The following is a 24170-nucleotide window of genomic DNA, read 5'->3' on the forward strand; positions in this document are numbered from 1 at the left end:
TTAAGTACTGGGGGGAAAAAAAAGCCACCAACATTTCTACAGCATAACTTAATTATATGTATGAAGCTTTTCACCCTTCTGATAATAATGTACAGAATGACTTTTGTTTTTTCTCTCTATTCATTATAAGAGAGGCTCTTTCTGTAAAGTACAAAGTGTTGTGGAGCTCTGTGAACTTCTCAGTCACTTTTCAGCCTTGTCCTGCATGACCTTTAGAGCAGTGGTGATAGATTCAAGTGTAGTGGTGTTTTGTGGTCTGGTGGGGTTTTTTTATGGTTTTGTCTAAAGCAGTGGGTAAAAATATCTAAAAAGGGAAAAGTGTGTGAATGATAGTAGCTTCCTTGTGCAGACAAGATGGAGCTTGTGAGAGAGAAAGGGTGAAAAGATTTCAGTCTTTCATGTAGTGTGAAAATAATGCTAAGTTTGAGTTGCTGTGAGTGCATATAAACTTCTAGATGAAGCTGCAACTGCTCTAGGTTATTTTGTTTGTCCTCATACACGAACACAGTTCACTTTTTTTGTTCTAAATCTTGCTAAGACAGAAGCTCTTCCACCTTGCCTCTTTAGGCCCTGTTGGACCCACTGTCCAATGAGCTCACTGTTTGCAAGGCTTCAGCACCAGACGTACAAGTGCACCTGGACCAGATGTAGCTGTTGATGTTACTTCCAGTCAGCCTGGACTTGTGATTACTGTAAGTCACTGGTGCCTATTTGTTGAAGAGTGGAGGAGCTCACGTTTACCAGCATGGTTGCTTGGCAGGTGTCCTGCAGATATCTGCAGAGTGCTTTGTGGTGTTTTTTTTTTTCCTCTTGCAGCCGGAGCATTGACTGGGAGGGGTCTTTAAACTCATCCCAACCTCCTGTGTTCCTGCATCCAGCACTGCTGAATATAGATCATAGAATCAACCAGGTTGGAAGAGACCTCAAATGTCATCCAGTCCAACCTGTCACCTAGCCCTATCCAGTCACCTAGACGATGGCACTAAGTGCCTCATCCAGTCTTTTCTTGTCTAAATAAGAGATTGACAGCTGCCCTGCTCAACCAAGAGCCAAGATTTTCTTGTCTACTGAATCACTCAAATATGTATCTTCTTTTTTTGTTGTTGTTCTCCTCAGTTCAGTCAAATGTTGGATTTTGTTTCTCACCTCCACGTAATGAAATCAAAACTATTAGCAACAGAAGGACCTGTAGAAAGAGGGTTTTTAGTCCTGTCTGCAACTTTAAGCTGAGGTGTGAAAAGGGCACTTTCATGGGGTTCTGGCCACAGGGAATGAGGAAGAGGAGGGTGCACAAAGGCAAGGTGGGGAGTGCACCCTCGATGTTGCTTAGTTATGCAGATGAAACCCATGATGTTTTCTGTTGGTTTGCTGGGAAAGAACATCTGTGTTACTAGCTGCACCTAGGAGCTGGGTAATGAGCCCCACTGGTGCCCTTTTACTAGATTCAAGGATGCCCTAAACAAACACTGCTACAAAATGGGTAAGGAAACCTCTGAGAAAACATCCTTGTTGATTATTTATCCCATCTTCTCATGAACCCTTATATCCCAGTGTGAATCTTGTCCTCTGCAGCAGAGGAACAAGAGCTATGAAGTAGCTGGTTAAGACAGAATAGGCTAATGTACTCCTGAGAGTATCTTTGAGGGCCTTCTAAATTCTTGTGAATTAAGGGTGGGAGGAGATTTGTTTAGGTTTGATACTCCCTGGTACTCATCACACAAGCCTTCATTTTTGTTTGGGAGGGTTGAAGAGCTTTTCTGGTGTATGTAGTGGTTACTGCAATGGAATTGCCTCCAGTGCAGAGGCAGAGCTATTTAAAAATACCTTCAGCCAGCAGGTCCTTGCTGAATTGCAAGGATTCCTTTGGCAGTGAAGATGCTTTTAGAATACTGTCTGGGTTTTCTTGTTAAAAAGTTACTGAGGACACAGTCCATAAGGATAGGAAGATCTTAAATATGGCATTGTAGGTTGGCTATTTTTTCTTCTAAATGTGAGTTTGGGATGTGGATGTATGTGTTGTTTTCTTAGTCTTTGCTATTCTCTCTGTGCAGTTTGCCATTGTATTCAGGGTTCTTGCAAACCATAACATGCTTAGGATGTTTCAATGTGAAAATAGTAGTAGTAGAAATCCAAGCTGGAAGCAGATATTTAATCTGCTGCTCAATAACTCAGGGAAGGTCTTGCTATAAGCACTGAAAGCTTCTGGTTTGGTTTTGGGCACTTCAGCCTCAGCTATGTTTTTATTTTCCCTAGACCCAAGCACATGGTCTGAATGTATTCTCTACTCAGGAATATTTTACTTGTTTAGCACTAATGACATTTACAATATTTGCTTTGTTCCTGTTAGTTTGCATTTAGCTTTGACTTCTCCTTTACGTCATTGCACGCTTGGATGGTTTCATCTAGAGACAAAAGTCATCAGAGCATTTAAAGTGGCTGAAAATTTTCAAGCATCTTCTTAGTGATGCTGCTCACTTTCATTTTCTGAGAGCAATAGAACCCTTCATTGCAGGTTGATACACCTGACACGTTGGAGGGGAATTTGTAGAAAGAAAACAGTTTTCAAGGATGTTTTACTCTTAAGCTGTAAGCAAACATTGGCATCGAAGTCTCAGGCATTTTAAGCTCAGGTGTTTAAAGATCTCTGTGAAGTTCTGTGCTGCTTCTGGAAGATCTTGCTGATTTTCTTACGTTAGCTTCCCGAGTCGTCTGCTCCTGTTAGAGAATGTCTACTGGGACAGGAGTGTAGTTGAAGCTGAAGGTCAGTCCATACACTTTCTAGATGACAGAATACACACAGATGGGAGTTTTCCATGTCTTCTCTCTTCTTTTTTTCCATCATGAGCAGAACAGTTTGCTAAGCAGACACGTTTTAATGATAGCAGACTAAATTTGCACGTTGTACAGTGGTATTTTGCTACATTAATTACCCTGTCAAATGTAATATGTAATTACCACATCAAATCACCTTCATATGTTTCATGGAGGCATAACTCACTAAATTATTTTAAAAAACAAACAAACAAAATCCCAGAAGCCCAAGGGCAACATCACCACCACAAACCTGTCTCTTTCTCGTCTAAAATAAAACACTTCTGTATGCGAAGGCAGAGCTTTGCTAATCTCAGCCAGCATCTGCTTTGGGTTATGGCAAAGGATCCTCTGTCCCCCTGGTGTGATGCTTGTTCTGGGGCTGGTATCTGGTACCCCATGCCCCTCACTACTGGGGCATAGCCTGTCCTCTCTCTTGGAAAACTGAAAACCAGAGGAGTTTTATTAGGGAGGCGAGACCCTCTTGTATAGTAACTTCTAATCCTTTTTGGGAGTCGGTGTTGTGACTCTTTAATTTAAATGTGTTTGGTGTCTTTTGTCTGGTGGTGATGAAAGAAGAATGAGAGAGGTGGCACATGGAGGTGATGTCTTTTGAGGCATCGAGATCATAGAATGGTTTAGATTGGAAGGGACCTCAAAGATCATCTAGTTCCAACCCCCTGTCATAGGCAGGGACACCTCCCACTAGAACAGGTCATTCAAAGCCTCATCCAACCTGGCCTTGAACACTTCCAGGCAGGGAGCATCCACAACCTCCCTGGGCAACCTATGCCAGTGTTTCACCACCCTCACTGTAAAGAACTTCTTCCTAACATCTAGTTTCAATCTCCCCTCTGCCAATTTAAACCTTTAACCCCTTGTCCTGTCATTACAGGACTTCTATCAATATATTTTTCTCCTGCTCCTGCACCCTTAACTCATGCATGCACTTCAGTCTTATTTTTTCTCCAGGGTGTCTCTGTGAGATGATGATCTTAAAGGCAGGACTTGATGGTCTTACAGGCCTTCCCAAACAAAATGGCTCTGTGATTTCACAGGACCAGTAATCAGCAATTCTCTTCTTCCTAGCTTGCTTGTTCAGATAAAGCAAAACTTCCTGCAGTGCTATCTAGTTGCCGTCCTGCAGTTGTACTGTGTCAGCTTTACCAGGCTGTGATCCGGCAGTTGGTGCCTGGAAGGAGAAGTGGAGAGTTGTGAGTGATTGCAGTGGGTCAGTGCAGTGAAACCATTTCTTGTTTTATTTTACCCACTGATTTATACCTAGCCTTAAGCTAATCTTTAGAGTCCAGTTCATACACAGATTTTTGTTCAGTCCAGGCCATGCTGGAAGGAGCACTTCTTCCATGTGACCAACTGTTGTACACACAGGATGGTTGTCTTTTTATTATCCAGTAGCTAATGAAATGGCCTTTCTGGTACAACTGCAATACAGTTGTGAAATTAGTTGTTTCAACTGCAGAGAGCATGTGCCTCAGAGATACCTACAAGGACCAGTAGCTGAGTGATGTTAGTCCTTGTCTTTTCTTGCTCTGGCAGAAAAAGGTGGTGAGAGAAAAGCAGGAAAAAGTTGCTTTGAAGTGCAATTGTGAGTAGAGACACAGGGAGGGGTTGAACTAATGCTTTCCCAAGCTGTGTGTCATCTTCAATCCTGATTAATTGTGGTCTTGACATTGCTTTTACCAACCCATGCAGCTTCACCAATTTTAAACACTTAAGTAAGTCTCACTGTGTTCCCATGTATCTTATAAAGGTTTGTAGCTGCATGCTCTGCAGTTAGGTTTATAATGCTTAAGATCCTCCCTGCTTTACCTTCTTGGAGACTTAAGGAGGGTCTTCAAGATGGATTGTGGGCTGAGGTGACCACTGACAGCCCTTGCCTGGGGAGATGCATTGTGGTGATCCACATATCTTGCGTGGAAACTTTGCCAGAACACCAGGATCAGGGAGGTTTATGATCTAAATTCATCCCAAAAGCTGCTCTTGATCCTGACAGAAGGTGAGTCTTGCCTCTGTGCCCTTACAGGGAATGACATATTTGTGCCTCACCTACCTCTGAGTCATCTTCAGAGGCAGAGAGACGTGGCAGGGAAGGGAGAGGACTTTCTTGATGGTGCTCCTAGCTGCCCAGACTGACCACAGCTTCTTTCTGCCACGGAGTGGACCCATCAGGATTTTGCAGGGCTGCTTCTTTCTTCCTGCTGCAGATCTGGGAAGCAGCAGGGAGGGTTTCTGTTTCTTTCTGAAGTTGTGGGTCAGGTGGGGGTTTTTTGTTGTCTGTTTGGTTGGTTTGTTTTCTTGTTGGTTTTTGGGTGTGGTGCTTTTTTTTTGGTGGTTGCTGCTTCCTCTTGCCCAAGACTTCTTAGCCAGTGCTCAAGGAGAACCTGCCTTAAACGGGAAGTGTAACTGAATCCATTGCAAATTAGCAGTTAAACTGACAGAAGGACGTTGGAGTTTTCAGTTGTTGCACTTTAAAGTTGGCCAAGTCATGCTGTGGATATAAAAGGATCCTTCTTCACACTCTGGCATGCTGGGCGAGGAGGCTACTGCAGCGCGTCCACACAACGTGGCTGAACGTGGCGTAATCTGCTTTGAAATAAACTTGGTGACTCTTCTGCTCCTCTGTCTGCATTAATATTGGGGGGGGGGGGGGGGGTATGAGAACAAAAGTCTTCATTTCCCCAGCAGCTGGGACGTAGAGATGCTGTTGTTGAAGAGAAGGCCGCTCGCTGATCCATCCCCAGCCATGTGGAAAACGTTAGCGGTGCCGTATCTTGGATACAGTACCTCTGTTTTCCAAAGGGATGAATGCTGTTAAGTGCATCTTTCTGTGGGAGCTGAGCCTCTGTTAATGATTCTGGGATCTTTTTTTCCTGATCTTTTCTTTCCTGCTGGGTGCTGACTGAGGTATTTCTGGGGTAGGTGCCAGGGTTGTTATCTCGCTAATGATTCATGTGCCCTTCGCATGTTGCACTGCAAAATGACATGTACCAGCGTGTGCCCGGTGCTGGTGTTACATCAGGTTGGCTCTCCAGACATGTGCTTTCGCTTTCATCTCGGAAGTTGGCCACTCTAATAGGTTCTGTGAGGCTGCAGCTATTTGAACTTTAATGTCTTGAATATTTGTGGTCATGAGCAAGGTGTCCTCTGCTCTGCTGCATTACGGTTTCTACAGGTAGTGTGTACTGCTGGAGGATCTGCAGGCAGATCTGAGGGGACCTAGTGCTGCTGCTGAGTGTGAGGGGTGTGATGGTGCACTGGAAGAGGCTGCCCAAAGAGGTTGTGATATCTCATCTAGGGACTTTTAGAACCCATCTGAAAGCCATCCTGTTTGATGTGATGTAGGCATACCTCTGTCAGCAGAGGGTTGGATTAGATGATATCCAGTGGTCCCTTTCAACCCCTACAGAACTGCAATCCAGAGAGAGAAGGAGTCCCAGACTCTACAGACAACAACACCATGAAATGCTGCCTGAAGACAGAAGTGCCCCCAAAATTAAACTCTCTGCAAAGAAAAGGAGAGAGCTTTTTACTTTTTTTTGCTTATAGAGTAAGACCCTACACCAAGGTGCTGTGATAACTTGGACAAGTTGGACTGGATGATCTTGGAGGTCTCTTCCAACCTGGTTGATTCTGTGATCTGCTGCTGTCTGGCACTGTGCTGTAACCACTTTGCTATTGCCTTCTGTGAGGAGTGATGAACCTTAACACAGTAAGAACGGGAGGCATCAGACTCCCATGGTATTGAATCTCCTCCCAGACACAGTTATCTGTGCGAGTCAGTGCTGAGCACACTGATGGACTGCCAGGAGAACGAAGGCAAGCAGAGGAGGTAGAGCTTACGCAGAAGGGCTGGGGGTCAGCCCTGAGCCAGCTCAGGTCTGTGCTGTGGGATCCCCCAGCCGTACATTGCCAATATGTTCCTAATACAGTTGTGGCTTTCCCAGCGCAGATATGGCATGCGAGGGGAGACCACTGATTGAATTCCTGTGGACCACTAGAGAGCTATTAACTGGTAATGGCTTTCAAAGTGTCCTGGGGTGGTAGTGGAGCGCGTGTCTCCTTCACCTTTGTGTATCACACTTTCGAGTTTATTACATCTCTCTAAATGACTCAGTAGCGTGCGCTAGGCTTTGGGTGGCCCACTTGAAGTGCTCTTAGAAGGGTTTGCTTTTCAGAAAGAGCTAAGTGTTATCCTTAGAAATTCAGGCTCTTTTACAGGGTGGCAACGTATCTTCAGTTTGTATATTTAACACATGACATAAGGCCGGTAAGTCCGTTGGCCTCTTTGTGGATTGCAGTTCTGTAGTGCTGCAGAAAAAGCACAGAACTGTAAATCCAGGAGAGATACAAAGCTGAAGTACACTCTGTAGTCTGTGCTCGATCGGGACCTAAAGCAAGGAGTAAATGTACATGGGAACCATTGTTCAACTTTCCTTACTCTTTTTTTTTTCCCTCCCTGTTTTTACATCCAGAGTATTTGGAGATAAAGTCCTTACAAACTTTCAAAGTGCACGTTGAAGAATCACTTCTAACAATATAAATTAGAGGGAAGAGAGACTTTTTTTGTTCAGCTTTTGATTTCCCTGGCACGAGTTTCTGTTCTAGAAAATGTCATTTCTCCAAAGAGAAGGGAAAGAAAAGAAAACACCTTCCAAGCTGCCCTTTGCCTGCAGAATTTATGCCCTGCCTGATCCAGACAGTAAAACTCCATGAAGATGTATATGTTGTTTGAGAAGTACTATTAAAAATTAATCCAATTTTCTATTCTTCTGGTGTAAATAAATGACAAAAAACCCCCAGCTTGAAACCAAAATGGCCACTTTCTGAGTTTTATGCAGAATAAAAGGGCTGTTTATCCTTTCTGCTTTATTTTAAGCTGGGGTTTTACTATTCAAGAAACAAATTCTAATCAGCCACCGTATCAGACAAATGGGAGCTTTAGCGAGAGGTTCGTGTGTTGGGAGGGAGCACCGAGATTCTCATTATAGTGCATGTCTGAATAATTAGTAGGACCACTCTGCACTTCTCTTGGGTTGTTGGGTTTTTTTTTTGGCAATAAGAAGAAAGTTGCTTTTCAGTGCAGCGACAGGCTGACAGGAGCATCTAGCAGTTCGGTCATTAGCGTGTGCTTGCCATCAATGTCATGTTACGGTGTCAAATTAGTTAGTGCCCCCTCCGGAGCCAAGCTGGACCTGCAAATTATCCTCCTACGTCCCAGGAAACCTTGTTTGCTAAACCTCAGATCAAATGGGAACAAATGATTAACATGGCTCATAAATTAACTAGTTTACAGGCTTATAACTTTTTACAAGTAGAAAATAAAGACAGAAGTTTCAGGACTAGTGTTGTGCTGCTTTCAAAGCTGTGATGCTTTGGGGTTGGTTTTGGTGCTTGGTGATTTTTATTCCCCCCCCCTCCTTTGATTATTTATTGTAAATAGGTTTGCTTTTCTCTTCCGGGGGTGGGGGGAAAAAAAACTGCAGTGGTGTACAGCAGAGGAAATAATGTTTGGAAAATTTAGTGTCCTAAAGGAAGCAAATGTAAATCCACTGAAAACAATATAATTAAGTTTGTTATCTCATTGCCCGATAAGTCGCTGACAATAGTCTTTCTTCTTGTAGTGGCAGTTGTTCGTTAATGAGTTCACCAATTAAGTTTGAAAGATTACAGCCTTTGCCAAGAGGATTTATCTGTTAAAAGCATTATATTTTGTGTGATACATTCTTACCATATTGTAAGCCTCTTTGTTAAAGAGGTATAAGACTACCTCTTAAACACATTAAATCCTATTACAGGCCCAAAAATAATTTTACAATCTGTTTACACATTAGCATCTACAAAACTGTAACAAATCTGTCCAGAGATGTCTGTTTTGAGAATAGGATGCTAACAGATAGTGCACTCTCTTGAAGCTAGATTGCCCTTGTGAAACGAGTGCTTTTTTGCTGCAGAATAATTGTTTTATAATGATTTATGACTATGCAAATAATATTCTTTTTATATCTTCCCCCTTTTTAAATCTCTCCTCAGCTGAGTTTCTCAACCAATGCAGAAACAGCACAGAATTTTTTTCGTGCTCTTTTGCAGCTTTTGGAATCTGTAATAAAGTGAAAAAGAGTAAGCTTTGTGCTTTCTGTGTTTTAAAGTCTCGTTCACCCCCATGCAAGCTCCTGCTACCTTCCTTTTGTACCTTCCAGGGGGTGAGTAAGCCTTGATATCGGAGATCAAATCAGCATTTTGGAAAGGGCCTAGCATGCAAAAACACGCAAAAATGTATCCGTTCGTACGAAAATGGCTGAGAATGCCAGAGGTTATGCTCAGTTTATCTGTCAGCAGATTTAAGTTAAAAGTAGGTGGTAGTCAGTTTAGTAAATACTTTACTAATATTGTAACTGTACAGAACCATGAGTGCAGGCTCAGCATCCTGACCCGTGCACGTTTTAATGACTGTGCAAGGCAAGCGCGCCGCGGCGCAGATTAGCAATAGTGTCTGAAAGGCAAGTAATTTCTGCAAGGAGCTCTGCTTGTGCACACTCATACTGAGAAAAGGGGGAGAGAATTGCTCTCTGTAGTTAATCCTGGGAAAGCAAGCTTGGTTTGGTGTTCAGTACATATCCGCTGCGTTTGGCCGCAACCTCTTCAGGTAATAGTTGTGTAAATCTGATAACTTTATCAGGGATTCATTGACTGTGAGGTTGACTTCTCAGAAGTTTCAGTGCCTCTTTGCTGTGTCCTCCGTCATCCTGACTGCTCATGGCAGTCATTTACGTGCTGCTGAAGAAAGGAGCAAGAGGGATTTCACACAGCAGAGTTGCCTTTAAGTTTGTTCATTTGAATTCCCTGTTGCTGATCAAAGCCTGCTCCATCCAGCCTTCCTGATTCACAGAATGTCAGGGGCTGGAAGGGCCCTCAAAAGATCATCTAGTCCCCACTGCCAGAGCAGGATCTCCTATGCCAGACCACACAGGAACCTGTCCAGGTGGGTTTTGAGTATCTCCAGAGAGGGAAGCAGCAGATTCCCCAGCCTCCAGGAGCAGCAGCAGAGCAGCAGCAGGCAGCGCAGCAGCACCTTCTTGGTTTCTTTTAAGCCTGACGTTTCCCTGCTACTTTGCCTTTCCCTGTGAAGTTGGTGCCTTAGGCAATGCATTCCCCTTGGACAGTTTCCCAACCCCTCATAGGAAATAGTGAGGATATTTGCTAATATGATTAACCAAAGGCATCTCCTGCATCCCCAGTTCAATCCTGCCTTAATGATTCTCATCACTTAAGTGTAAAGGGCCTGCCATGAGCTGACAGCCTATAGCTGAACAGTATCCCCAAAGCACTGCAGCAGATGCTCAGCAGCTCCAAATCGGTACCCCAGCTCTGGTCCACATCACCTTGGAAAACATCAGCTTCTGGGGTTCTAGAAGCAGAGTTAAAGTTGGGACCTTGATTTTAATCAGCCACCTTATTGAGGTTTAAATATTACAGCCCTGGAAATAAGACCACCCACTAACCTCACACATGCTGTGTGTGCTGCTGCCCTGCACATGGCATTGAGAGAAATAATGAAATTATACCTGTGGGATAGTGCTACTTGGTGCCTGTTTAACAAGAGAGAATTGCACACCTAGTTGTGTGTGTGTGGTGGTGGGGGGGAGCATAAATTGAATATATTATGAATTGCCTAATTGTTGAGAAAAATGTAGGAGGTTTTGGTGTGGCTTTGGCTGCTGTCAGAATCAACCTTATGGTATTTCTCATAAAAAATAGTGCTTTTCACCCACCCCTTAGTGCAGCTGATGCTTTGTAAGAGCTACTGCTGGATGTTTCTGTGTGTTTCTGATAACTGGAGGCTGATCTGGCACACAGTGGGGTTATGCTCACCACATCAGTGGTCACTGAACTATGTCCCAAGCAGCCCTTTTCATTCTGCAATTTCTGAGGATGCTGCTCTAGTCCCATATCAGACTTTCCCCTCGGTTCCAAACTCCCTTAACTACTTCTGTCTTTGCTCCCTTCCTTACCTTCACCCAACCACATAATTGCTTTATATTGCTGTAACACACCAATCTGTGAAACTGCTCCATTTTCTCTGGTTATTGGGCTATTTTCCTTGTTCTTTTGCGATAGAAATCCTTAGAGATTGGGCCTCCTGCACAATAGCAGATTTATGTTTAAGGAGACTGGCAGTCCTTGGAGAATAGGAAATCTTGTGTCTTTATCCTCAGATGATGATACTGAAGAGAGGATTTCTAGTACCAGTGGGCTCAGATGCAGGCACGCAAAAATGATGCCAACAGCCTATTTGATCTAAATACATGTATTCAAAAGTGGGGAGGGGGAAATGCTGATTCTGATCCTGAGCACTGCAGTCTGCTTTGTGTTCTAAGTGTAGCAAGCTGGCTTAAAGCATCAAATATTTTTGAACTCTGCATGGAGGCGGCTGTTGTCTTACAGAGTGAAGGGAAAGCTGACATGTACTGGCATGCTCAGAGCAGACTTTCTAGCACTGAATAAGGATCACATCGTATTTAAATCACAACAGGACAAACCACCCAACCTTGCCTACCCTTGGGAGTGGGGAACACCCCTGGCACTTCCTTTTGGGGTGGGAAAGCTCCCTTCCAGATACATCCCAGGTACTGATAAGGAACTTGGAAGCTTTAGTTAAGCTGAGTTAATCAGGTTTGTTTTCATTTTAATGGTACATGTTGATGTGTTTGCAGTGACACCCTCCACTATTCTTTTTTTCCTCTTTCCGTGCCGTTGAAAAAGAAACCCCAAGAAAACAATGTCCTGCTTGCAGTGAACAGGAGTGTCAGGGTACAGCATGGAAAATGAGTTAGAATTTCTGTCTTGAGAAAAACATACACATTTTGTGCTGTGATCTTTGGTACTGAACCATCAGGTTCTGTTTTTATTAAAGCAAAATACATATATCGTACCAGAATAAATGTTATATTTATAAACACTTCCCTGCCTCTTGTTCACCTTACAAATAAAGAACCTGCTCATGCTGCAATAAAAACACATACATTTAATTCTTAGGCAGAGAGTTTGTGCATTTTGCTCTTAATTCACAAAGAAAGTTTGGTATAACAGAAGCCTGTGGTTCCTTTCAAGGCAGCTGCATGAATCTACATAGAGAACACAAACTGGCACAAGGAATAAACTCCTTAAAGCCTGGAAGGGTCTCTGCTCAGGATTCCTGTGCAGGAATACCTTGTTCAGAGATGTTACAGGGTGAGCACTGTGCATTTTCCTCTGCTGTTCCTTTTGGTCCTCTTGGACCAATTTAAATTTGGGTTTTGGGAAGTTAGAGATGCAGCACAACTTCTTTGAGGGCAGTGGTACTCCTTCCAGGGTTGAGGCTGCTGACAGACATTCCTGCTAGTTACATAGTGGATAATTAATCTGCTTCTTTGAAAATAGTATTTCCCTGAGAACATCCTTAACCCTTCCTCCTGTGGAATATTCAATAATGCTTCAGTTTCTGTAGTGTCCATGCTGGCTTGGGAGCCCTGTGCAGAAGGCTCTGTTGACATAGCCCATGCAGGTCAGGATCAGGGCTGATCATGACCCAGCTGCTATTTCAAGAGTAGGGTGAGAGAAGGGGATGTTCAAGACTGAATCCTCTTCCCCCCGACCTTACTCTCCAGCTGTGTTTTGATAGGGTGGCAGCAAGGCTGCAGGTGGCCATAAAAAGGGTACTTTGTGCCACAGGAAGTGGCATGGTGTGCCCAGACAGTGGGTGGGATCTGAGGTGGCTGATCAGTCCCTGCCCACCTACCCATGCTGACAGTTAAGCATTTTTCAAAGAGCTGGTGGCAAACCTTCATCCTCTGGCAAGCTTGCATGAAGCCTTCACCACCAGCTTTGGTCTGACCACAGGCATGATGAAAATGGAGGTCAGGGATGAGCCAACAGCTAGAGAAACTTTGGTTAATCCTTCTGCAACCATGGGCAGGAGCATGCTAGCCATGATTTGTGAGTTTGTCTGCTTTGAAACATCCTGAGTGTGTCTGTACCTACATGAAGGCAGGGATGTGCTTCCCAAGCCAAAGAGTTACTGTGACCTTTGATGGACTCAACTGAATGAGTACAGGAAAGCAGCAAACCCTCTGCTAAACTGAAGGTCTCAACTGACTTTCTTCAGTTGAAGTTCTTCACCGTGGAGTGGTGAGAGCCTGGAATGAGTTGCCCAGGGAGGTGGTTGAGGCCCTATCCTTGGCAATGTTTAAGGCCAGGCTGGATGAAGTTCTGGCCAGCCTGCTCTAGGGTAGGGTGTCCCTGCCCATGGCAGGGGGGTTGGAACTGGCTGATCCTTCTGGCCCCTTCCAACCCTGACTGATGCTATGACTAATCTTTCAGTGGGCATGCAGGACTTGGACAGCCAGCAGCAAGGGAGTCCATACTCAAAAAATGTGGACTAACTTACTTGGGGTTAACTGCTATGACAGAATGACAAATGCTGAGGTTTTGCGATGCAGCAATTGCACACATGTTGAAATGTTAATTGTGTGGGCTCAGCTGCCTTGGCTGGATGTGCTGTCCCTCCAATGTGGCTACCCCAGCAGCTGCTGACCAAGGGATGGAGCTTGCCAAAAGCAGCTTGACTGCTGGGGAAGAGCTGAAGTATGTGCTCAAGGCTGTGTTGCTCCCTGGTGAAGATTGGTTTTAGCTTTCTTTTGATAACATACTAATGTGCTCTGCCCTTGTGTTCAGTGAGAGTGTGGAGAAGCAGGGTCATGTAGTCCTGTGTGTTTTGATCCAAGCACCTTGACTTTGCAGGTGAATACATGGGACCATGCATTGATGCTGGGACTGAGAGCTCAACCTTCCTCGTCTCAGCAGCAGGAACAGTGTTTTGAGCAGAGGTTAGAGGCAATCTCTGTAAAAGGCAAGTGCAATTTAATGTCAGCTACATGGGATAGTGTTCAGGCACTTCCCTGAAGGCTGTTGACAATTCCCAGTTTTGAAAATCAGGGCCTGCATAACTGACCCAAGGAGATGAAGGGGTGGAAGCAGAAGTCAGGCTTCTCGATGTCCCTGCATACTTCCCATCAATTTCACACAGATGAATGCATGAGTTTTTGCACTGTACACACAAATTCAGATGTTGTCTCGAGACACCTTTGGCCTTTTCTTCTATTGTTTCCCACATTTGGGGCCTTAAGGGAGGTATGATGAGATGTGATTATCGTAAGTCTTTTAATTATAACTGCTGAATTAGAGCATCAGTGCAGAAGCATCACTTTCTGGTTTGGATTAAAAAGCCCTTCATTTCAACAAAGCACAGGCAGTGCAGATGATAGCAGAGTGCACTGAAATACTTTAGATCAAAGCTATGCATTTCATGTGTGATGCTAAAGTGGCTAATGAATTGCTTTAGCCTAAGATTTATTACCCACAGCTTACTTATGTTCTTACAACTTACTACCCAAAGCTATGGATTTATGCGTAACTCACCTGCTCTTTTATCTGTTCGTGAAGAGGCTGCCTGGATTAGGTGTCTGACCTTAAATTTAGTGATACTGCCAATTCTGAACTTGGTAGAAGTTAATTCTCAGAGGTGGAGCTGGACTTGAGGGCTTCAGAACAGGCTGCTCAAGGTTCCCTGGCTGTGTCCAGTGCTGCTATGTTTGCAGGAAAAGGTCAAGGACAGCGTCCTGCTCTCAGCTGTCCTCCCTCCCTTGCCCTGTCTTCCTTCAGCTATTCTCTCACTTGACTCCCTGTGTCAAGGGCCTCTCCCTGAGATACCTTTGGTCCATTTTTGCTTGTTGTAAGGTCTCTATTTGTCCCTCAGATAATAGAAGGGTGCTGAGAAGCACTACGCAGAGCTTGCTGAACAGCTTCTGAGTACCTCTCTGCTTTTGACAAGAGGTTTTTGGGGCTGCAGATCTATGACCCACACCAAGCTGTGGGTCTGGTCAGGTCATTTCTTGCTGCTTTTTATTTCTCCTGTGTGCCATGGACTGTGTGGTGCATGAACAAATCCAGGCTTCTGGAAAACCTTTTGGCTGCAGATCTAAGGGTGGAGATGTTGAGGCAATCTACCTGGTTTGCCATGAAGTCATAAAAGCTAAAGAGCCATCTGAGAAGAGTTATCAGCATTTCCTCATGTGTCCAAGTTGCTTAATACTGGGACTTACTAGCCAGCGTTATGACTTTGTACACCACAGGTTTCCACAGTTGCCTTCAGTGGCAAATTGCCTAAAGTTAGGGTGAAAAAAGCACTTAGGTCTACTGAGGTGGAAGCCTGGCATAAGTAGGTGAAATGGCCTGGCTGTATAAAGAGATAGAGGAGAGGCTGAGGAAGCTGGGGTTGTTTAGCCTGGAGAAGAGGAGGCTCAGGGGTGACCTCATTGCTGTCTACAACTACCTGAAGGGAGGTTGTAGCCAGGTGGAGTTTGGTCTTTTCTCCCAGACAACCGCAACAGAACAACGGGACAGAGTCTCAAGTTGTGCCAGGAGAAGTCTAGGCTGGATGTTAGGAGGAAGTTCTTCACAGAGAGAATGATTTGCCGCTGGAATGGGCTGCCCAGGGAGGTGGTGGAGTCATCATCCCTGAAGGTGTTCAAGAAAAGACTGGATGAGGCACTTAGTGCCATGGTCTAATTGATTGGACAGGGCTGGGTGCTAGGTTGGACTGGATGATCTTGGAGGTCTCTTCCAACCTGGTTGCTTCTATGATTCTATGAACTATTTTTTGCCTTTAGGACTCGTTGGGTAGAAAATAACTTGGTTCTACCAAAGCTAGGACATCTGGTGCATGGAAGTGCATAGTGTGTGGTAATGAATTGGAAATGGCATTACTGCAATATATATAATAGCATGGAGATGGTGCAGTATGGCGTGAGGAACTCGTGTAGAATATGTAAAATGTCATGGTTTTCACATACATTGTGACAAAGAGAAAATAACTTCAAGTGTAAAGGATATGGAAATTCAGTGAATAAACAGCAGTGCGTTCGAGGATTTTTCATGCAACAAGCTACATCCATCTTCCACAGGGGGAAAAAAAATCTATAAACATTGATGACTGCAGTTAGATGAGGAAGTCTGGGTGTGCAAGCAAACCTACTTTCCACGAGACCTCAGTTTCCTTCAGTTTAAACAATCGAACATTAGAAGGTCCTAAAACCTGATTCATTTCTCATTTGTGTTGGTTTCATCCAGGACACCTCCTGAGATTTGGAAAGAGCTGTGCTGTTTAGCACCTGAGTAAGCGAAAACCAGGTTCACTTTCCTGTTTTGAGATCAGCAACGTTTCAGCAGTGTGTTTCTTACCAGGCAAAATGAACCAGAACTCTCCAAACACTCAGTTCACTCTGGGCAATAATTTACCAGGGCTGTGCAACTTATAAACATGTTTAGAAAGTTCCCTTCCAGGTTTAACTGGAAATGAGTTGGAAACCCAACATCTTTGGAAAAGCTAGGGTCTAGGTGTGTTGCTGGGGGGCTTTCTGGGTGTCTTAGAATCAGCCAGGTCAGAAAAGACCTCCAAAATCATCCATTCCAACCTAGCACCTGGCCCTATCCTGTCAACTAGACCATGGCTGCATCCTGTCTTTTCTTCAACACCTCCAGGGATGGCAACTCCACCACCTCCCTGGGCAGCCCATTCCAATGCCAATCACTCTCTCTGGCAACAACTTCCTCCTAACATCCAGCCTAGACCTCCCTTGGCACAACTTGAGACTGTGTCCCCTTGCACTGTTGCTGCTTGCCTGGGAGTTTTTTCTGGGTGTCTTTTCAAGTAAAAAAGCTCTCATGAAATGCAGGTGCAGCTCTGACATGCACCTAGGCACTGAATGACTCAACAAAGGGTGTTGTCTCCTAGTTCAGAAGCAGATGTGATGCTCTTAAGTCATTACATAGGAGGCAACATGGAAACCTGGAAATCCAAGACCACCTTCATGGAATATCATGTATTCCACTATTTTTGTTAGCACATATGTTCACAAACTACGTCCACATGGCGTAACACCCCAGAGACATATAGCATAACATGATGCCATTTACTTCTTAAGTCAAGCCTCTGTTGTATGGCCTAAAAGCTTTGTAGGACTTTAGCAGCAATGTCAAGAGAAAAAACCCAATATAAGTGGTCCATTAATGAATAGGTCCTTGAGTGTCAGGAAGCAGACGCTGTTGGAAACTTGGGTAATATTACTGTTGGGTTTTATTAATTAAATATAGCTATTAATATGACCTTGGATTTCAACACAATGACCTCTTTTGTGAGTATGATTAGCAGATGTTTACCATAATTCTTCACTCTGTGAAAAATGCTTGTTGCACCCAATAAAAACAACCATATTTACTTTGCTAAATCAAATATTTGGAACTTGGGTCTTACTTTATATATCATGGCTCCTGTGTCTTAGGCTTTCCAAGTTTAAGGTTGAGAGCCCTTGGAGTAACATATGTGGTAGATCTCAGAGTACAATGACCTATTGTATTACTGAGAGCTTTCCTCCCCCCACCCCACTTTGGCATTGTATCTTCTACAGTGAAACCAGTGTGCTCCACCAGCCTCTAGCTTTGATTTCTTTTGTTTTTACAGAAGTGTGGGGAGAATATTTTTGAGTCCACAAAGTTTTCTGTATTTTGTCCCTTACTTGCAGGCAACTTCCTTTCCAGAAGAACTGCACCAATGGAAGCAGGAAGAGCAATTCCAGCTCCTAAAATAAAGCTGGAAGTTGTTTTCCTTTTCAATATCATCTCACCTAATTTTAGACTTGAAAAGAGTCCCTTTCCCCCAAATTTTCCTTTTCTTCTAACAAGTCTAGAGGTGGTAAGTCCCATCAACAACCCAGATCACCCTCCCAAATGGCACCTGTCAGCAGGTATTTTTCTGTGCCTCTGAGTGTTGTTTTCCAGCTGCCGTGGTCGGGTTTAGCAGCGGGTCTGCTGCCTGCTTGTCTGCAGTGCCGAAAGGAAATAGCGAGGGAACAAAACTATGCTTTTCTTGGGAAACCACTCCCTTTGGAATGGAGAGATATGGCTTGCCACTTTTATTTTGTTTCCCCCTCCAAAGCAAGCAACAACATTGCAAGGATCAGGGCCAACAAGAAAAGAATATTATTTAAAAGGCGTCATCTATCTGGCCTCATGTATTTCAGGAAAAGGAGTCTCCTGCTTCGTATTTTAAGGAGTGTAATAAAAATAGCAATCGGTTTAAGAAGGGGGCTGACGGGCTGGAGAAAGTGACAGCAGCAGCAGCAGCACAGGGAAATAGTGCTCCATTTATCTGAGCAAGCTAGCACATTGATAACGCTGCTCTCTGCAGTAGGTGCTATCAAATTGGAGACAATTTGTATCCCCGGTGTGGCAGGTTACTTACGTGGTAACAAGTCTCCCCGACGTTATTGCCGATGGTCATTAACTAGCTACTGCTGTTTGCTTGCCGATACCTGCTAGATGATGTTCCTGAGTCATGTTGTATTATTTGTATATATCCTGCCCAGTTTAGGGACCTACTGCTTCTGAAAAGATGCTCAGGCTGGGATCTTTTCTCTTGCTTCATTCTATACGGGGGAAAAAAACCCAACCAACCGGTTGCAGCTTCCCTCTTGCTTTAATGTAAGCAAAGTGAAGGTTGCGCAGCATACATTGAACAGGCTGTGTAGAGTAGCAGCAGTGGGCATATGGAAAAGGAAGAGACAGAAGTACTGAGGAAAAGGATGGCTGCTTTTCTCCATCATCAGATCTGATGTTGGCAGGGTGGTGTAAGGACCCAGATAAGGATTAACTGCCCTAGGTGCGATATCCTGCTTTCTGAAGATCTTTAATCAGTTGGACTGGCATCTAATAAGTGCAGTTCTCACTTGATTACCTTTCTCCGTGTGTTTCGGTTTCCTTTCCCTTTGTTCAATAATATTTGTAACTACTGCCTGTTTATTAAAATGCAAGATGCTTTCCAGCTCCCCACCTGGAGGCTCTATTTTTATTTCAAAGTTTTAGTTCATGCTTTTTCTGGCCTGATTTGTTTTCTCTGAGTAGCACATTTCAGCCCTTTGCTGAAAATATGGGGTCAGATTGTCACTTAATAAGTCTTTGGAAGCCAATTGTAAAATTTCCATTGAAGCCAACACATCTCTTGATTTGTAGTTGACAGCATGCCCCATTATATCTATCCTAAATAGTTGCAGGTTAGGTCACTCAGGAGGGAAGGCTATAATTTTGTATGAAAGCACAGTTTAGTGAAACTATGATATCAGCACAACTATTATAAAACATGAAGTGCTTTGTCTTCTCTCTTATAAAATGTGTAATTTCTACCCATTATCAGTATTATTACAAGAGTCCTTGCAGTAAACTTGTCCTCTGATAGGCAGAAACTTGTCTTCACTAGGAAAGAATACAGTGGAGTGTAACTTCTCTTTTAAAGGAGAATAAATAACGTGGCTGAAGTTTACTAGAACACAATAAAGCCATTTCCAGGAAAGCTGCTGCAGAGGCAGGTAGGACATGCTGAAGATTTATTCTTGGGGTGAACATGTGCAAGTACTATAATGATGCTGTAGAGAACATTGGAGTAAAATATTTGATCAACAGATATGTCTAAAGGAGATACATGGTTTGATTTCCTCACTGGCTTTCAGGTTACAGTGAGACAGTTAAATGAAGATTCTCTAAACCTATGCACAAATAAATCATGGAGGCTGGGAGGAGGTCAGATCTGGCACAGTTACTTCTTTCCTAGAAAACAGCAAGTTTTGACTGCCTACCAACTGGCTTCATTGTTAAATTTGTGGTTTCAGAGATGAGGACCAGGAGAAAGAAGATTTTTTTTTTTGTTGTTTTACACTGAGGGTGGTGAAACATTGGCCCAGGGTGCTCAGAGAGGTGGTAGATGCCCCATCCTTGTAAATGTTCCAGGTCAGGCTGGACAAGGCTCTGAGCAACTTGACTGGGTAGAAGATTTGGGCTAGGTGACCTTTAAAGGTCTTTTCCAACCCAAAGCAGTCTATGATTCTATGATTAAATGAGAACCTGAGAACTGAAAGGTTGATGTCAACAAAAATCACACAAGTCACTGTGCAGCTGCTACCATGAGAAGGGTTTTAAAAGCAAAGCATGGTTTATCCTGGTGAGGTGTGCAATTGTTTTGAACTAATTTAATCAAGATTCAGGAGATTATAGTGAAATAAAGCAAAAAAAAACGAGGGGGGGGGAGAAGATCAATAAAAAGGGTGGAGTAGCTGCTGTGATTAAGAAAAAAGATTACTGTTGATTTATTGATTCAGTCTTCAGCTTGCCATCTCAATCAGGGGGAGTTTTTTGTTAATGTTATTAATATTTATACTTTAGTACCATGTGCCAATTAGAGTAGATTGTAATTAGTACTCCAGACCCGAAAATATTAGGCCACATGTAGCACAAAGCCTTCACATTGCACTTTACTGGAAAGAGAAACTTGGGTTTGAAAATCTGGTGCAGAGCACATAAAAGGCCTCTTCTGTTTTCACTGCAAGAAGCAGTTCTTTGTGGTTGGCCTTCCTGGGATCACAAAAAAAAACCAGATAGTTGCATGTGCCTGTTGTAAGCTTTTGAGGAAAATCACCCTAGCTGAGCTCATCATCTCCTGCATCCAGTGAGAAGTGTTCCTCAAGCATATGTTGAATCTCTCCTTTTCTCTGCAGAGAGCTCAGTTTTGGGGGCACTTCTGTCTTCAGGCAGCATTTTGTGGTGCTGTTGTCTGTTTGTAGGGTCTGGGACTTGTCCAAGTTATCATAGCACCTTGGTGTAGGGTCTTACTCTGTAAGCAGAAGAAGTAAAAAGCTCTCTCTTTTTCTCTGCAGAGAGCTCAGTTTTGGGGGCACTTCTGTCTTCAGGCAGCATTTTGTGGTGCTGTTGTCTGTTTGTAGGGTCTGGGACCTGTCCAAGTTATCATAGCACCTTGGTGTAGGGTCTTACTCTGTAATGAGCAGCATGAATTACAACAGGTCAAGGTCTTCCCTTCAGTTCCAGCTGAGAATGGGATAGCTGAAGAATTTCTGTCTTTTTTTTTTCTTCTGTGTGGAGGGAAACATGAGAACTCATTGTTGTGAAGTGGCAGAACTGAGTCACCCAGGGTTTAGTCAAAGAAGAAACACATCAGTGCAACCCAGAATAAAAAAACGTGCTTTCTTCATTACTCATTATACCACAGCGAGAATCAAAATCACTCAGAAATTGTTGTAACAGCTATATGTTGCTTAGATAAAATAGTCTGGAAAGGATAGATTTTGTGGGAATCACTTCAGATTTATGCAATGCAATATGTGAAGCCAACTTGCTGTGATTTTTTTTTTCCTTTTTTTTTTTTTCCCCCCAGTTATGTGCAATTATGTTAGATTTAATCAAGGAACTTTGAATTACTCGCACCATTCTGTAGCGCTTTCATGGTGCCTCTGGGTGTCACTGAATGAGTTGCAGCCACTTAAGCGTCCTGCTCTTGTAAACAACACAGTGGGAAAATTAATTTTAAGAATCTCTTATCTATCTGGATGCTTAATTTTTAGAGCTGTGCTATGTTCTGGGCTGTCTTGCTGTATTTCAAGCAAAAACAATCTGGTTTTAAAGACACAATAGCAAGCCTTTCTCTGTTGTTCTTACTGTATGGTTTGCTATCCGTGAGGGGCTGAGCTTACCCTACCGTGTCAAACCCAGTCCTTCAACTTCCTTTCCTGTTTCCATATGGGTAGCCAATGTGGTTGACATTTGGTCTTGAAATCAGTGTGGTCTAACACATCACAGCACACATTGCCCTGCTTCAGAAAGCGTGCAGTGCCTATCTGCTTGCCAGCCCATGGGACAGAGCCACACCATCCTTATGGTCCACAAGCGATGGAGCCACCAAACCTTGGATGATTGGGTTGATGGGGCCAAGCTGCTCTTGAGAGCAGCTGAAGCTTTGAGGATGGGCGTGAGCACACATGAGCAGTTTGGTAGTCACATCACCTATGAACCCCACCTTGCTGGCCTTTGCAATGGGTTCTTTCACCCATGGAGCTGCAGCAAGTGTATTGCTCTTTTTTTTCTAGGTTCAGCTGCTTATGAAATGCACTTTAATATTATTAGAGGGATTTATGAGTTTCTCCTATTTAAGAAGGTTTAATTGGTTCCTGTAATATTTCACATTTTCAGTACAGGAAAAGTACAAAATGGCTTCTGAGGCAAATGGAGCCAGCTCAAAAGGAGAAGCTCTTCTCCATACCACAAGAAGCCTTTTTAAAGGAGACAAAAAAGGACAGAAAATAGTATGGTTTTTTTTAACGTAACATCTACCTTGCATCAATTAGAGCCCTGTGTGAGTTGTCTTGATGTGAACCCCTGGGTAAGGCAACAAATACAACTTGAGAAGTACTTGGCCAGTTCACGTGCAAAAGACAAACTGTGTTGCCTGTGTTGGTTTGTGCTGAGGCCATGCTGGCAACTCCTCTACCGTTGGACAAGTCCCAGACCCTACAAGCCCTATGAGGAGAGGCTGAGGGAGCTGGGATTGTTTAGCCTGGAGAAGAGGAGGCTCAGGGGAGACCTTATTGCTGTCTACAACTACCTGAGGGGTGGTTGTGGCCAGGAGGAGGTTGCTCTCTTCTCTCAGGTGGCCAGCGCCAGAACAAGAGGACACAGCCTCAGGCTGCGCCAGGGGAGATTTAGGCTTGAGGTGAGGAGGAAGTTCTTCACTGAGAGAGTCATTGGACACTGGAATGGGCTGCCCGGGGAGGTGGTGGCGTCGCCGTCCCTGGGGCACTTCAAGGCAAGGTTGGACGTGGCACTTGGTGCCATGGTCTAGCCTTGAGCTCTGTGGTAGAGGGTTGGACTTGATGATCTGTGAGGTCTCTTCCAACCCTGATGATACTGTGATACTGTTGTGTTGGTGCAATGGCCAAAGCTCTCCTAGCAGACTGAGCATCAAAGGCTTAACATCTGAGCAGTCAAATCATAGAAATTTTGTATGATTTTTCAGAAAGACTCTAATTTCATCATCATTCAACAAATCTGGACGCCTTGCAATGATGCTGAAAGAAATGTGCTCTTTTAGTTCGAATCTGTGGTAGAAAAGACAATAACTGATATTTAACCACACAAAATAAATAGCTATTTAAAATAGAGCTTTCCTCCCTCCCCCCAGGAAAATGTTTATGCTTTTTTTATTGTTGGTAATCTTTGCCTGCTGTCTTGCAACTGCTGGCAAAGTGGCTTTGCATTTTCAGAGCTCAGTGGACAAATAAAGGAGTAAATAGAAGGGTTTGCTGACGCAAGCATCGCCAGGTACGCGCGGCACGTGAGTGGAAAACCAGTCAAATCGGTAAACAAAGCGATGTGCTCTCTCCAGTGTCCCGGGCAGAGCTAGGAGGGGTGGAAAGCAGCAGTGATTTATTCCTTTTTGAATGAGAATGTTTTTAAAACATTGCCGGCTGTTAGTGTCAACAGAGAAGTAGAGAGGAAGAAAAGCAGCGCTAAATGCGTGACTGGAAAGGTGCATCAGAACACGGTAATTAAATGAGCTTTACTTTTGTTGCCTTTGATGCCAGCGTAAGTATGTGAAAAGTAATGCACTGCAGAGGACAGGTTTGTGGTTGAAATACACTTGATAGATTTTGACAAATTAAACAGTTGTAAAGATGTTTGGAAGTTTTCCAGATCTTTACTGTTATTTATGTCACTGAACTGGAGGAAAAAAAAAAGAAGAGGGGGGGGAGGAAAAAAAAAACCCCAGTGGTTAATTTGCAGTTCTTATAATTTTTATGATACTTATGTTGTTGTAAATTTAGCAGCGTGCGGCATCAGCTCAGCGGGATACATTTTATGTTGTCAGCTACCTTTTGACATCATAATAGATTTCAGTTGCCAAAGCTTCAGGGAGAGAGAGAGAGAATGAAATGTAAGAGCACACTGCACGAGCGCTTGGATCAATCCCAGGTAGGAGAGGAACTCGTCTGCAGTGTGGCTGCTGAAGCCAGGCTTGGTCCTTGGGGGACAATGGGGATGCTTCAGAGTCCCTATGCCTGTGGCAGTAAATGTGTTTTAAGTGGCAAGGGCAGATGAGATCCTGTTAGGATTGGGCCCTGCAATATCATTGATAAGCCTTTGAAGTTTGGGCATCTGCTTATGACTGGTAACGGCAGCAGCACTGAACTCCTCAGGTCTTGTCCCACCACACAGACCTTCTCCTGACCCTGCATCCCAACAACACCCAGCATGACTGAAGGGTGGCAGTCTGGGATCTGGTCTTCTAGCAGTTGTCAAGCTCGTGTCTGTGTCAGTCTACAATCTTCAGGGGGATCACAGGATATTAGGAGTTGGAAGGGACCCAAAGAGATCATCAACTCCAACCCCCTTGCCAGAACAGAACCACA

At 43.8% G+C, this 24170-nt stretch overlaps 1 protein-coding gene across 20 annotated transcripts in view; it reads left to right on the plus strand.

The window, feature by feature from the left end:
* The window catches only part of FOXP1 (forkhead box P1), a 434335-nt gene that overhangs the window by 152079 nt on the left and 258086 nt on the right, over positions 1-24170 (plus strand). For 9 of the 20 annotated variants that reach the window (XM_064156227.1, XM_064156234.1, XM_064156228.1 and 6 more), the window contains one exon: positions 13609-13717. The exons of the other annotated variants lie outside the window; for them this stretch is intronic. The gene's annotated coding sequence lies outside the window, so the exon portion shown is untranslated. The remainder of the gene's footprint in view (positions 1-13608; positions 13718-24170) is intronic. 20 annotated transcript variants of the gene reach the window in all.

This window comes from Pogoniulus pusillus, chromosome 16, assembly GCF_015220805.1.
Source record: "Pogoniulus pusillus isolate bPogPus1 chromosome 16, bPogPus1.pri, whole genome shotgun sequence".
NCBI classification, from domain to species: domain Eukaryota; kingdom Metazoa; phylum Chordata; class Aves; order Piciformes; family Lybiidae; genus Pogoniulus; species Pogoniulus pusillus.